At 38.7% G+C, this 14658-nt stretch overlaps 2 long non-coding RNA genes across 4 annotated transcripts in view; one reads left to right on the forward strand and one right to left on the reverse strand.

The window, feature by feature from the left end:
- LOC143646879 (uncharacterized) overlaps positions 1 to 14658 on the forward strand; it is a 115744-nt gene that overhangs the window by 90216 nt on the left and 10870 nt on the right. The window contains exon 3 of one of the 2 annotated variants that reach the window (XR_013157700.1): positions 3020 to 3269. The exons of the other annotated variant lie outside the window; for it this stretch is intronic. This is a non-coding gene — a long non-coding RNA (uncharacterized LOC143646879). The remainder of the gene's footprint in view (positions 1 to 3019; positions 3270 to 14658) is intronic. 2 annotated transcript variants of the gene reach the window in all.
- Positions 1069 to 12223, reverse strand: LOC143646876 (uncharacterized). 2 transcript variants are annotated; one of them, XR_013157695.1, is made up of 5 exons: positions 12073 to 12223; positions 9900 to 10074; positions 4160 to 4350; positions 2125 to 2180; positions 1069 to 1451 (listed from the first exon to the last, which is right to left on the reverse strand). It is a non-coding gene; the product is annotated as an uncharacterized LOC143646876 (long non-coding RNA). The 2 variants fall into 2 exon arrangements; XR_013157694.1 differs by having other exon boundaries at positions 1071 to 1451; positions 4160 to 4435.

Raw genomic sequence — 14658 nt, forward strand, 5'->3', positions numbered from 1 at the left:
TTTATTGTCAGAACCACACATCTCTCCTACCCACAAAGAATTAGCCTCTTCTCTCCTTTCTTATGCAGTTGGCTTCATTTTCTTTAAAAATATTTTTGAGAAATCTTCACACACATACATTCCATATGTGCTGTACAATAGATGGCTCACAGTATCATCACATAGTTGTGTATTTATCACCATAATCACTTTTTAGAACATTTGTATCACTCCAGAAAAATAAAAAGAAAAAGAAAAGAATTCATACATACCATACACCCTCCCCTTTCATCGACCACTAACATTTCCATCTACCCAATTTATTTTACCCTTTGTCCCACCTATTATTTATTTATTTTTCATCCATATGTTTTTACTCATCTGTTCATACCCTGGATTAAAGGAGCATCAGACACAAGGTTTTCGCAATCACGCAGTCACATTGTAAATATTCTATCTTTATACAATCATCTTCAAGAATCATGGTTACTGGAACACAGCTCAACAGTTTCAGGTACTTCCCTCTAGCCACTCGTATGCACCATAAACTAAAAAGGGATATCTATATAATGTGTAAGAATAACCTCCAGGATAATCTCTTGATTCTGTTTGAAATCTCTCAGCCACTGACTGACACTTTATTTTATCTCATTTCTCTCTTCCTCCTTTTGGTCAAGAAAGCTTTCTAAATTCCATGATGCTTGGTCCTGGCAAATCTTGGGAGTTCTGTCCCACATTGCCAGGGAAATTTACACCCCTGGGAGTCATGTCTCCTGTAGTGGGGAGAGCAGTGAATTCATCTGCAAAGTTGACTTAGAGAGAGAGGCCACATCTGAGCAACAAAAGAGATTCTCTTGGGGTGACTCTTAGGCCTAATTTTAAGTAGGCTTAACTTATCCTTTGCAGAGATAAGTTTCATAGGTGTGAACTCCAAAAGCAAGGGCTCAGCCTATTGACTTGGTTGTTCTCACTGCTTGTGAGAATGTCAGGAATTCTCAAAATGGGGAAGTTGAATATTTCCTTCTTTCTCCCCAGTTCCCCAGGGGGACTTTGCAAATAATTTTTATTCATTAAACTGGCTTCATTTTAAAGGAGGTTACCAACCCTGGGTGTCTTAGGCCTGAAAAATTTTCTTTCTATTCCTCTATTCTTAAGTTTTCTTACCACTTAGTAACAATGACTGTTCCAGGTGTGACTGAACTTCCTTGAGTGGCCTCAAATTCTGCAATGTGTCCTGGAAATCCCTAAGTGGATATAGTTTAGTACCATTCAAAAGGAAAATGACCATACTGTATATGTGATATGACCTGATTGGTGGCATCTGGTCTGGTGTTTTATTCCATGATGGCTCCACTCATAGCTCTGCTGCCTTGGGAAGGATGACTAGAAGGCTGACCCTCTCAACCATACACCTGTCCGTCGCCACTGCAGCATGATGGTCTCTCACACTCCTTACATGTGGCTCAGGAAACCTAAAATAATGATCCAAGAGACACGAAGTGGAAGATTCCAGTTTCTTATGTTCTTGTCTATAAACCAGATTGTGAGTCTTGCTTCCTCTTGTATAGTTCCCAGCAGTCACAGAGCCCATCTAATTTCACGTTGAGAAGACACAACCCCACCTCTTTACAGGAGGTTCATCCTGGTAAAAAATATACTCATCTGAGGCCCCAATTTTCCCTAGCCAGGGCACCAACTCACTGTAAGCTTAGCCTCAACTGAGGATAGGCATAACTTGACCTGAATTAATTATTGCAGTCAGTAAATTGTCTCCTGAGTTGCAGATGCAACACAGCATTGCCCAACCCCCAACAATGAGTCCCCAAACCACAAGATGTGCCAGAAGCAGTGGACTGAGCTGTGATACCATACACAACACTGTAGGTGGGCATGTTTAAAAGGAGCCCCTCCTGTCCTCCTCGCACCCTAGCATGGATTGTTTAATCACCTCCAGTGCGATGTGAGTGAGTTCTGGACAATAAGTGCCACAGAGAGGACTTCAGGGATTTCTCCAGAATCCTAAATGATCTGAGGTTTATTTCTGCTTCCCCGTGGCCAAGATTGGAATTTTCTAGTCTCTCCCTCACCACACCTAATATTTTACCAGTGGCATTCTTATGCTGGTTATTCAAAGATACTTCTCACCTTTTCATACTCCAGATTGATTTCCTCCTTCCAAAGAAATCTTCCACTTCAAACTCCTGCCAAGGCATGGAAGGGTTTTAAAATGTTCAGGCATTAATGTCATAAGTAAGAACTTAGGAATATCATTTATGAGAAAAAATCATGAAAACCATCGTAACTAATTAAACATTTCTAGGAAATACTTGTAAATTTAATCCTACTTTCCTGCTCTGCCCAAACCATGGATTATGCTCTAAACAAGGGGTTTTATTATTTTTTATATTTTATTGTCATTGTTAAAGTAAAAAATGGTTGGGGATTAGCATTAAAAAAGATCTCAATGCCAGCTGCCTCTTTCACAAAAGTCCCTGAAAAGAAAATACCTGCTGAGAGGCAGGGCTTGAACAAGATCGTATATATTATTGTTAATATCTTCATTTATAAGATAACACCAAAAATGTCTGTCATTAAAAATTTCAAGTACTCAAATATTTATCCTTGTACAGCAATGCTGTAAAATGGAAATCATACGGGGATAAAAATTTATTTTAAAGTCTTTGGGCATGGTTATTTCAGCACTAATTTAATATCTTAATCACAGTGTTTGTTTAAAAATATTTCAAAACCACTTTAACTTTGGAATTGTCTTTGAAATCCCTCTAAGTAAAATGACTGATCAGTTATAAAATATTAACAGAGTAAGAGGTTTTATTATTCTTTTACTATCTATGTTATTATTTTGAAAATTTCAAAGGAGTGGTCTGTTGTTAAATAAAAGCAATTCATAGACAATTACTTTGATGTCTGTTATTGAAATTCCTCCATGGGTTTATTATATACGTTACTAAAATAATACCAACTGTTTATTTCATTAGAACATACACCAAACCTCCATAACTGGCTTTCTCGTTTGCAGAAATCCCTCTAAACAAAACATCTGCCAAGGGCTTAAAGCATCTTAAAGTGATTTACCATCACTGCTGTCATCCTTATCATCAACGTTGACATACCTGCTATGGCCCCATGGCCACCAGCTAGTGTTGACACATTGGGATTTGAAGCCCAAGGAGAAAGTAACCAGGAGTGTGAAATGAGACACTGCTGTGTGAGGATCTGGAAGGAAATAGAACTCCGCAAGCAACATGGAGATGTGCTGGCACTCACAGGTGACCCAGTGAATGAGACACACCTTCAGGGGAGATCGGGTAAATGGGAAAGAGGCCAAGATGAGCTCAAATCTGTGGACTGAAAATGGGAGCCCTGAGTGGAGGGAAGGGGACAGCATGCTTTAACTGCCAGACCCACTCCTGGGAGAAGGATCAACAGCGGATGAATGGGGGTCACGTGGTCTGTTTGGCTAATACCTTGTGCTGTGGTGGTTCTCATGACCTCTCTAGGAGACCTCATGTATTTAGTATCTCCTTTCTCACCTCCTTTAAGTTTGGAGAATTCGGTTCTCTCTTCCTTTAGGTTTTGGGCCAAGAAAGTTAATCTCATCAGTATCGCTTTCATTCTTTTGTCTTTCTGTAGGTATCCATAAGCCTGGGTATTTTTAAAGTGCCTTTCCCTAGCCTAGTATCTAAAGATGGCACAGTCTCTGCAAAACTCTGTGAGCAAACTGATCTTATCAGTGAGTTGGTATTTCTCTTCAATTAGTGCAGCCAGTGTGTCAGCAAGATGCTGTTCACAAGTTACATAAATCTTGCTTCTAACAGAATCCCATGTAGCCAGTGAGTGTTTCAGCAAGCAGCTTTTCTTTTTTTTTTTTATTTTTTTTTTTTTTAAGGAAAGACAGAGAGAAGGAAGGAAGGATAGAAGGAAGGAAGAGAGGAAGAAAGGGAAACATCTTTTTTAAACATTTTCTTGTTTTATTGTATTTTGTTTCTCCGTTTTCGTTACATGGGCTGGGGCCGGGAATCGAACCGAGGTCCTCCGGCATAGCAGGCAAGCACTTTGCCCGCTGAGCCACCGCGGCCCGCCCAAGCAGCTTTTCTTATGTTACATAAATCTGGCTTCTAACAGACTGGACAAGTCTGAGCAATAATAAGGGACTTACCAGTAAGCTAATGACAGGAGGAGGCCATGAAATGTGAGATTGAGACCCATGTCATTTGGCAGCAGCTCTATCACCACCTCCTGCAGCTTCCAAAAACCAGCCCAACGTCAGGCACTAGAGAGGTTTGTAGCCCCTCAATGGCAGTGTGACCACCTGCAGGGCTCTGCCCAGTAGATCTGTGGATCTGTTAGCTGCAGTTAATAGAAGGAATTCTCCAGGATTCCACCCAGAACACACCAGCCATTGGCAGCTTGGACAGGTCATCAGTGAGAATGTCTGGGGAAAGGGAGAGTAGGGGAGACTTGAAAATAAATAAATGTCCCTGTCTCCAGTGCATTCTAGTGATCATTCTTCCTTTTCTTTTTTTTTTTAAGTGATGTGAAATAGAAATTGTGCCAATCTTAACTGTCAAATTTTTAAAACTTTTCGCTTCCCTGGTGTTGCTTCCATGGGACCAGAGTGCGAAGGATATTAAGGAATGATGAGAGAGACAGACGGGATCAGGGGGTCTGTAGTCTGTTGTCACTAATCTTCAGACCCCCTGATCCCATCTGTCTCTCTCATCATTCCTTAATATCCTTCGGCACCTGTACCCCTCAGTATCCAACAACCCTATCAAGATATGAGTCATTCATTTCAAATTAATCCAGAAAACCAATCCTTTACTGTCAATCGATACACATACTCCATTCCCCCTTCAAAGGCATGCATCCTCTGTTCTAATTTCTATCACCATGCAGCATTTTTGCCCCTTCTTGTCATTCATAAAAATAAAGTGAATCAGAATTATTGCTCAAAATAATGTTTTGAATATTTTCTATGTTCTCGTATGTGGATCAGCAGTTCTGTGCTTTGGTGACTGAGTTATTTGACCTTAAATAACTGAGTCACAAAATGTTTATCTATTTTTCTTTTGGCTTTAGGTTGCTTCAAGTTTGGGGCATTATGAATAAAGATATTATGAATATCCATGTACAAGTCCTTTTTATCAACACTTGTTTTCATTTCCCTTAGGTAAGGACATGGAGGTAGAAAAGCTTATGGCAGGTGTATGTGAAATTCTATTTTGTAAATAACTATTGAGGTATAATTTACATAACATAAAAGTCATAAAATTAAATATACGATATTTTTGTAAATGTATCAAGTTGTGCCATCCTCACCCATGATCGAATTTTAGTACATTCTCATTATCCCCCAATTTTCCTCTACTAATTTGCTCCACCAGCTGTATTTGAGAGAGTTGATCTCACCTTCTTGCAATTCTTCCAATCAATTAGTTTCTGGTTCACCACACTCCCTGTTTGTTTGTTTGTTATTTTTCTGACTTCATTCTCCTTTTTGCTGGGTTCCCTTTTTTGCAAAGACTCTCAGGACACGTGTTCCCTCAAAGTTCAGTCTTTGGAGTCCTTACCTTCTTCAGCACCATCTTCTCTTTGCTGGAGCATTTTGGCTTTAAACGCCATCTATGTAGGTATGAGTTCTACATTATATGTGCATCCTTATCCTTTCCCTGCAGTTCTGGCATGCATACACCTGCTTCATGATGCCTCCATGTGGATGTATACCATGCCGACATGGTACTCTTGGCTTCTTTCTGGAAACCGCTCCTCCTCTGGCTTCACTTTCTATGTACAGGAACTTTGTCTGACAGGGGTTTAGGTGACAGCTTTGCCATCTTGACTTCTCAATTTCCCTCCACCCCACTTCCAACCCATCCGCAAATCTTATGCCCCATCATCAGAACAAATTCAACATATCTCCTTCTCTTTGCCTCCACCTTTCCTCCCTGCTCAGCACTGCCTGTGACCGGATGACTGTTCTTTCCTCCTTCTTCTCCCTACGTTTTTTTAAGTACATGGGAAAAGGTGCATTTTGCTGTTGTTTGCACTGTTTTATATATTGTGCATTAAGTAAAATTTATTATTCATGGTGATCAAATATTCAACCTTTGCTTATATTTTCTCTGCATGTTCTAAAATTGCTAAGTTGTTAAAAGAATCCCCGATTCTGTGACATAATATACTTCTGCTGCTTTTCAAAAGCCATGCTATTAGATGTGTACACAATTTAAAATGCTGTATTTTCCTGGGAATTTAACTTTTCTACCATTATGAAAGGGCATTCAATTTCTAGTATTTTCCTTAGTTTCTCTTTTATTTGATACTGACAAAATGAAATAAGATTTAATATTTTGAAAGTGGTCACATGGCATATCATTTCCTACCTTTTACTGTCAACTTTGCTGTATGTCTTTTTAAATCCACTTGACAATTTTGATTGTTTAAGAGGAAACTTTACATTCAATATACTATTAAATTGAATTCAATAAAATTCATATAATCACCATATTTAAAAATCTTACTTCTTTTCATGTGCTATTTGTGCTGTCTTTTCTATGTTCTTTATTTTTCTCCTGAATACCTTCTTTTGGACTGATTATTTTTATTCAGTAATTATATTCTATTTATTTGGAACAAAGGCACTATTTTAATATTCTTTTAGCGTTTACCTGAGATATCTCAAGATTTTTGCTAGACTAACCAAATCTGAAGTTAATCGTTCTTTATCAACTTTCCAAATAATGTATTTTAAAATGGAATTGTAACCCATACCAAACTCTGAAATCTGTTCTGCAACTAATTGTTGCAATGTACTTTGAAATTTATCGCTTTTATGTAAATATGTAATTTAAAGAGGAGGAGTATAACAGAGAAGATAGGATTTAACAAATGAGTATGACTGCTGAATCATTATATTGATATTTCTGTTGGTCTCCAGTGTCTCAGAGCAGCTAGAAGAAAAAACAAAAAATCATGGACCTGTAACCCAAACCAAACATTAAAATCTGTTCTATAACTACTTGTTAAAGTATACTTGGAAATGCATTGCTTTTTTGTATATGTGTTATATTTCACAATTAAAAAACATTTAAAAAACATATTAAATCCACTTACCCACCTTATAATATGTATTTTTGCAGTGGATTTTAATATTTTATTGATTTTCTAGCTCACAGGTATCATTATTATCACTTTAACCATTTAATATTTATTTAGATATATGAATTTAATTAACAATTATTGTTTTTCAATCCACCCTGAATCTTCTTTTTTTAAATATTTTTATTGGCAAATCTTCACTTACATACAGTCTATACATGGTGTACAACCAGTGGCTCACAATATCATCACGTAGCTGTGTATTCATCATCATAATCATTTTTAGAACATTTGCATTACTCCAGAGAAAGAAATAAAAAAAAAAAGAAAAACTCATATATCCCATATCCCCCTCCCTCTCATTAACCACGTGTTTCCATCTATTCAATTCATTTTACATCTTATATCCCCTACTATTTATTTATCCATATTTTTTACTAATTTGTCCATACCCTGGATAAAGGGCGCATCAGACACAAGGTTTTCACAATCTCATAGTCACATTGGAAAAGCTATATCATTATATAATCATCTTCAATAATCAACATTGTGAAGCTTGAACCTCCCATTTGGGATATTTTTCTTTCTCTCTGAAGAAAACCCTTAGCTTAAAAAAAACTGATTTTTTAAAAAAACTTAGTTGCTGCTAGCAAACTTTCTCAGTTTTCACTTGTTTGGAAACATTTTTATTTCACCTCATGTTTAAGGACTGCTTTTTTCAATATAGAATTCTACTTTGGAGTTATTTTAGACTAGCATTCTAAAGAGCTCATGACGTTGCCTTCTGTCTTCGATTGCTGGTATTGGTAGTCAGCTCATCATTTACTACTTTCTTGGTTATATCTTTATTTTCTAGCTGCTTACAGATTTTTTTTTCAAATTGTGCAAATTTGTCTGGGTATACATTTATTTTTATTTTTACCTCAGGATTAATAGGGCTACTCGTATCAATTAATAATCAATGCCTAATAAATTTTGGATAATTGTTAGACATTATCTTTTCAAATATTGTTTTTACCCTATCCTATTTAGTCTCCTACCAGCACTCCCACATAAATGATGCATAACTTCTAATTATATCTGCTATCACTCTATCATCTTACGCTTTTCTCTATATTTTTCATTTTTCACATTATTTTTCAAATAATTCAAATATTATTTTTGATGTTTTTCAAAGCTTCATCTTCTAGTTCATAATTCTCTCTTCTGATATATTTGATCCATTTATCCTAATCATTGAATTCTTCATTTTTCTTTTTTTTCTAATTTTGTCCTATATATAAGCAAATATAATCTGTCACTTTTTAAACTTTCTAGTACACTGTCACCATTTTAAAATTTATCTTTTATGTCTTTGAAGATGAGTATAATTATTTACATTCTTCATCTAATACGCCAACATGCAGAGTTCCCAAGTTGCTTTGCTTCTCAGTCATACTGTCTTGTCTCCTTTTATACATGATTATTTTGTATTATGTGTTTGAAATTTAATTCAAATTTTAGAAATAATGTGAGGCCTAGGAGGTTGCTAATCTCTTTCAGAGAGGACTTTAGTTTGCTTCTTCCAGGACCTGTGGACATTAGCAAACAGGGACCAAGTTCATGTAATTTTGAGACTTGAGTTTGTAAAGATTATTTTGTTTTCCACATATAAATAGAGAGTAGTCTATCAGGGTTCCAACAAAAAGGAGTGGGTGGATTACCAAAGTTTGCTCTTGTTAACCCTGGACTTTGACCTCTGTGTCAGTAATGCCTTGTTGATGTCAAATGCCATGCTCAGTTTGTCTGCTTCCTTTATAACTAGACAAACACAAGACAGAAGCAACTCTGAATACTGATTCAACTTTCTCGATTTCTATGTTTTTCTAGACCTTGGCCAAGTAATTCCTCATTTCTTTATTAAATATTCCTTTATTAAATAAAGACAAACAGGAAATGTTTGTCATGTTTATGGAAAAAAGAGAATGCAAAGGCTTTGCTGAGGGGTTATTTACTATCACCGTGGAAACCACATGCTGAGGCTGTGGAACATGGCTTCTGAGGGGTGAAATACAGGCAGAGGGGAAGAGAGGAGCCACAATGATCTGTGATTAAGCCCCTTAACAACTTCAGAGATCCTTCCAGATCCCCGTGCCCTGAACTAGGAACATCAGGTTTTAGATCTGCCCTGCTTCCAAATGATAGTGTGAGGTTGATGCCTAATAAATTCACCTAAATCTGTAGATATCTCCTGACTAGACAGAAGTAAGTGTCAGTGAGATGGAGGAGGGAGTACTCTTGGTGGACAAGGACTTACAGTGAAGGGGTCAGGCAGGAGAGTCCCATGGTTTATGGACTAGTTTAAAGTCACAGATGGCCCATTGTGATGCACCCTGTATCTCAGGCTGGGATTGGCTAGGTGGGCAGGACCAGAGGTAAATGCCTGGGACCCAGGGTCTGATGTGGACAGAGGAGTCTGGGAAACAGAGAGGACTCCCCTCCTTCTACTCCTTCTACTGGCCCCGCATTTCCTTAGACTTCAGTGTGCTGAGGAGGCCACTCTTACTGTGCCTCTCCTGGGTCTCAGGGACAGACTCAGTTTCCCTGCTTCCAATCCACATTCACCTTCTCTACTCTTGAGGTAGCTAAAGAAAAAAATGTCAAGCTGAACCCTGTGGAATTTAGGGAAGAAATGTCAAAATTCAAGCACATCACCAAAATAAGCAAAATCAGAAGCTCAGTGACTCTGATAGAATGGGAATCCCAGACAGTTCTGAGACCTTGAATTGACAAGAATAAAAGGTTGTGAGACAGTGTACCATGCAGTGTAATCTGTACGCACAAACCAGTGTCGAAAGAGAAAACCTCAGAAGTCGGAGTTACCAGATGTTTTCAGGCTGAGTCTTAAAAAGTTTTGAAAATTATGCAGACCTCTTCAATCCCTTAAAGAAATGGATGGTCAGATGGGAAGAAGCTGATGAACACTTGAGGAACCTGGAATGTGACATGCATTTATCGCAGTTAGTGCAAGCCTGAAAGGACACGTGCTTTTTATCAGCACCCTAATAAAAACCATCACCATAGGTTCTGGATCTGCAAATGGAGGACGGGACAAAAGACATGCTCAACTTTAATTAGGGCATTTCTTCACCTCCAAAGCAGATGAAGGAGCAGGTGAATGTACACTAATGGTTTTTTCATGGGGAGTAAGCAACAAAAAGTGCATTTTTTTCTATGGTACTAACAGTTACTCTAATTCAGGTGCACTCAGAAAGCAGTGTCCTTCACGTGGTCATATGCATGTCCCTTATGCTGTGTGGCTCCCTCAGATGTAGGTAAGGAAGTCCTCCAACTATGCAGACAGCTGGTGAGGGAACCAGGGAATGTCAACACCTAGGACGGAGATTTCTTTGCAGTTCCTAAAGGAATCCAGAGTCATGAGAAATGTCCCAAAATTGTGTTGGTCAGGCTTTTAACAGATATCTTTCCCATTTTTCTTGTTATCCCAACAGATTCAGGTACCCTGAACCTTCATATTTCTTTGCTCAGGGATTTCCATGAAATATGAATGTGGAAAGGCACCATAAAGATTTGCTTTTCCAACATATAATCATGAAAACATTCAAGAAATAATGGAAAGATGAAAGAATTTTGCATTTAACACTTACAGACAACAACAGAGACTCAACCATTAACATTTGAAGATCCTTGCATTATCATGTACCCATTGATCAATTGAGTCAACTTATTTTTTATCCATTTCAGGAAAAATTGCAGATGCTTATGAATTTTTCCCTAAATAATTTAGAATGAATATCTTTAGAGTCCAATATTTTAGTCTGTTCATTTTTACTTAATATTTACATGCAATGAAATACACATATCTTAAGTGATGAGTTTTAAACATATACGTATACACTAATGCCACTCAACCCCTGCCAAGTTATGGACCATTAAACTTCACTCCATAGTTTTCTCATTTCCCACCCAATCTATTATCGACCTCTACTACTACAAAGGCAACCAGTATTCTGATTTTGTTTATCATCATAGGTGTTTTCCCTGTTTTAGTGGTTCATATTCATCAAGTAATATTTTATGATCTTGCTTGGGTAAGGCTTCTTTCACGTAGTATAAGAATTCCATATATTTCAGTAATTAAATCTTTGGAATGCTTAGTAAATTTCAATTGAATGAATTACTATCAACTGCTTATATAATCTCTTATCGATGGAAACCTGGGCTGTTTAGAGCCTGGGGCTATTAGGAATAAATATGCTATGAACATATTTATAGATATCATTTCATAGGATTTTTACAGTGTTTGGAGATACATGTCATCTTTTATTAGGAGTCTAAGGACCATAGATGCAAACTTTCCCATCACCAGACAGCAAGTCCCAGCAGACTCAGAGACATCTCTGATGTCAGTGATTTGTGTACTGCTATTGTCCTAATCCTGGCCTGGGTCTAGAGAGAACTGGGATTTTTAGATTTTCTTAACATCTCTCCGCTGGTACTTCATATGCATTTTACAATGTAGAGATCAGAGTCCAAATTTCTGTGGAATGCAGGAAGTGAACTAGAGTTCCTATTAAACCTTTAGCCTGGGCTTAGGATCTGAATAGGCTATAGAGAGGAACCAAATAAAATTTCTCACCCACTTTGAGAACACTGACACTTCCCTTTTTCTCTGAACCTTAGTTGTCTGATGTGTAAATAAAGGGATTAACTCCATTGTCTGGGGTTTATGTGGGTCTGATGGTCTGGGGAGGAACTGTACCCAGAGAATCAAGGCTGTGATGGTTTAAGTGATGTGGGGATGTCCTCTCTCCCCTCTGCTCTCTCCAGTCAGTTTCTTAAGTAGACTGGTAGCCCTAGAGACACCCCTGCTTACACTCAAGAGAGGACCCTACACACTCCTGCCCACCAGTACCAGCTCCAAAGAACCCATGATAGTCAGAGGGTGAGGTGGGCAGGAAGATCACTCACATCTGGCTTCCTGGGGATTCCCCTCTTCAGTCCTGCCACTTCACCATCGTTTTGATAGAAATGGTCACTGAAGCACCCTCAGTGCTGCACTCCTACCTTAAGGTTATCCCTTGGAGTTCAGGCAGAGGTAGTGGTTGTGTGTGCATGTGTGTGTCAGTGTGCATAAGTGACTTTATGTCTACATGTGACTTCATACGCAAACATTTTTTTGCTAATAACTCTCAATTATGAAACCCTAGGCTTTGTCAAGAGCCTTTTTACACAGCTTGTCTCTAGTAATGACATCAGTATGTTTGTCTGAGTAGGCCCAGTGAGCCTGTGGAGCTCCTTCGTCTTGAATGCCTCTGACCTGTCCTTTGCCTGCATGGAGGAGCTACTGAGAATCTCCCAGGACAGAGAGGCCCAGAGAAGGCATGTCAGGAAGGTCATGTTGCCAGGACATCTGGACAAAAGTCTTTAATGTCTGTTGAGCTGCTCCTGAGCCTCTCCAGTGGAATAGGGTGAGAGAGCTGGGACCAGAGCCAGGCACCCTATCGGCTTCTCGCTTGGGGTTAATGTAGATGTTCCCGCATTCTTGTCCCCTTTCCCAGCAATTCCTGCCCAATTAAGCATCACTAGGAAGAAACGAAACACAGCTCTAAACTTTGACTGCTATCCCAGTGCCATTTCCCCCAAAGAACACTGCTCCTAAAGCCTTGAGCTGGGCCTGTTGATGCGATTATCAGTAAATAGGGCCATTGGAGTGTGGCTATAAAACTTCCCCATCATTTTAGTGTTCACTTTGTGGACATTTCCTGTGTTTATAAGTATAATCTCTGATTCAGAAAGTTCCATTCAGGGAAAGCTCCTATGGTGTGGATTTGAGTGATGGATGGTGGGAATTCCAATGCTCAGGAAGGCAGTGATTTGGTTCAGCCTAGAAGGCCAGGATAGAGAGGGTTAATAGAGGTGCATGGAGAATAGTGTTCCTAGGACACAGATACAGTCCTGGGGAGCAGTAGATGTGATACTGGAAAGGGAAGGTGAGTTCAGACAGTGACCCTAAAAACACATTTGACAATTCAAATGTTTGGAGTGCTTTAGAAGTATGTTGGAGTTGGGCCTTTAAAGCTGCTTGAACCTGAAAGGGCCACAGTAGAGCTAGGCCTGAGAAAGGGAGTTGTGGTAGTTAGATTCAGTGTTAACTTGGTTACATGAAGGTGCTTAGTTCTATTGCTGTGGACATGAGAACTTCATCTGTTGCTGATTACATCTGCAGTAGGCTAGGAGGCATGCCTGCTGCAATGAATGATGTTTGATTTAATTGGCTGGTGCTTAAATGAGAGAGCTCAAGGTAGCACAGCCCAAGCAGCTCAGCATACCTCATCTCAGCACTTGCAGCTCAGCCCAGGCCTTTGGAGATGCAGAAAGAAATCACCCCGGGGAAAGTTGTTGGAACCCAGTGGCCTGGAGAGAAGGCCAGCAGAGATCATCCTGTGCCTTCCCATGTAAGAAAGAACCTCATTGGAAAGTTAGCTGCCTTTCCTCTGAAGAACTAATGAAATAAATCCCCTTTTATTAAAAGCCAATCCATCTCTGGTGTGTTGCATTCTGCCAGCTAGCAAACTAGAACAGGAGTCTAATATTCAGAGTGGACTGAAAGCTGAGATTTGGAGTAAATCCTAATTGTCCATTGTCCCCATGGTGTTGCATGAGGAAAAGGCTCAGGAGTCACTCATCTTAGGGATCCACCACTTGTCAGAGTTTTGGCAAATCCTCTCAATACTAAATAAATTTGAAAGCACTATTAGGAGATCCAGTTTCTAGCAAGATGATGAATTAAGAGAGCCTCCCTGAAAAAAAAAACTGCAGAAGAAGACAACATGGTATCCAGAAACAAGTAAAACCAGAACCATTACACATCTCTGGGAGAAGGGAAGGCTGTTTTGACCTGGGGTGTACATGTGTGCATGTAAGCATGTGTGTGTGTGTGTGTGTGTGTGTGTGTGTGTGTGTGTGTGTAGTGGAGTTTGTGAGTGGTTGCATCCTTGAGCGCAGGATGCCTTCCACATCTGTGAGAGGAAAAGCTGAAAAGTTTTCAGTTCTGTTCCTGGCCTTCCTAACTCCTTGCCTTGTGAAAAACTTTGCCTCCTCTTGCTCTAACATCAGGAATCAGTGGCAAAGTCCAGGACTTTTTTTTTTAATTAATGTATTTATTAATTAAAAAATTTAACAAACAAATTAAAACATTAATATGTAATCATTTCATTCTCTGTATATAATCAGTAATTCACAATATCATCACTTAGTTGCCTATTCATTTCTTAGAACATTTGCATCAATTCAGAAAAAGAAATAAAAAGACAACAGAAAAAGAAATAAAACGAAAACAGAAAAAAAAGATTATACATACCATACCCCTTACCCCTCGCCTTCATTGATCACTAGCATTTCAAACTAAATTTATTTTAACATTTGTTCCCCCATTATTTATTTTTATTCCACATGTTTTACTCGTCTGTTGACAAGGTAGATAAAAGGAGCATCAGACACAAGGTTTTCACAATCACACAGTCACATTGTGAAAGCTATATCATTATCAATCAT

Source organism: Tamandua tetradactyla, chromosome 9 (genome assembly GCF_023851605.1).
Source record: "Tamandua tetradactyla isolate mTamTet1 chromosome 9, mTamTet1.pri, whole genome shotgun sequence".
NCBI classification, from domain to species: Eukaryota; Metazoa; Chordata; class Mammalia; order Pilosa; family Myrmecophagidae; genus Tamandua; species Tamandua tetradactyla.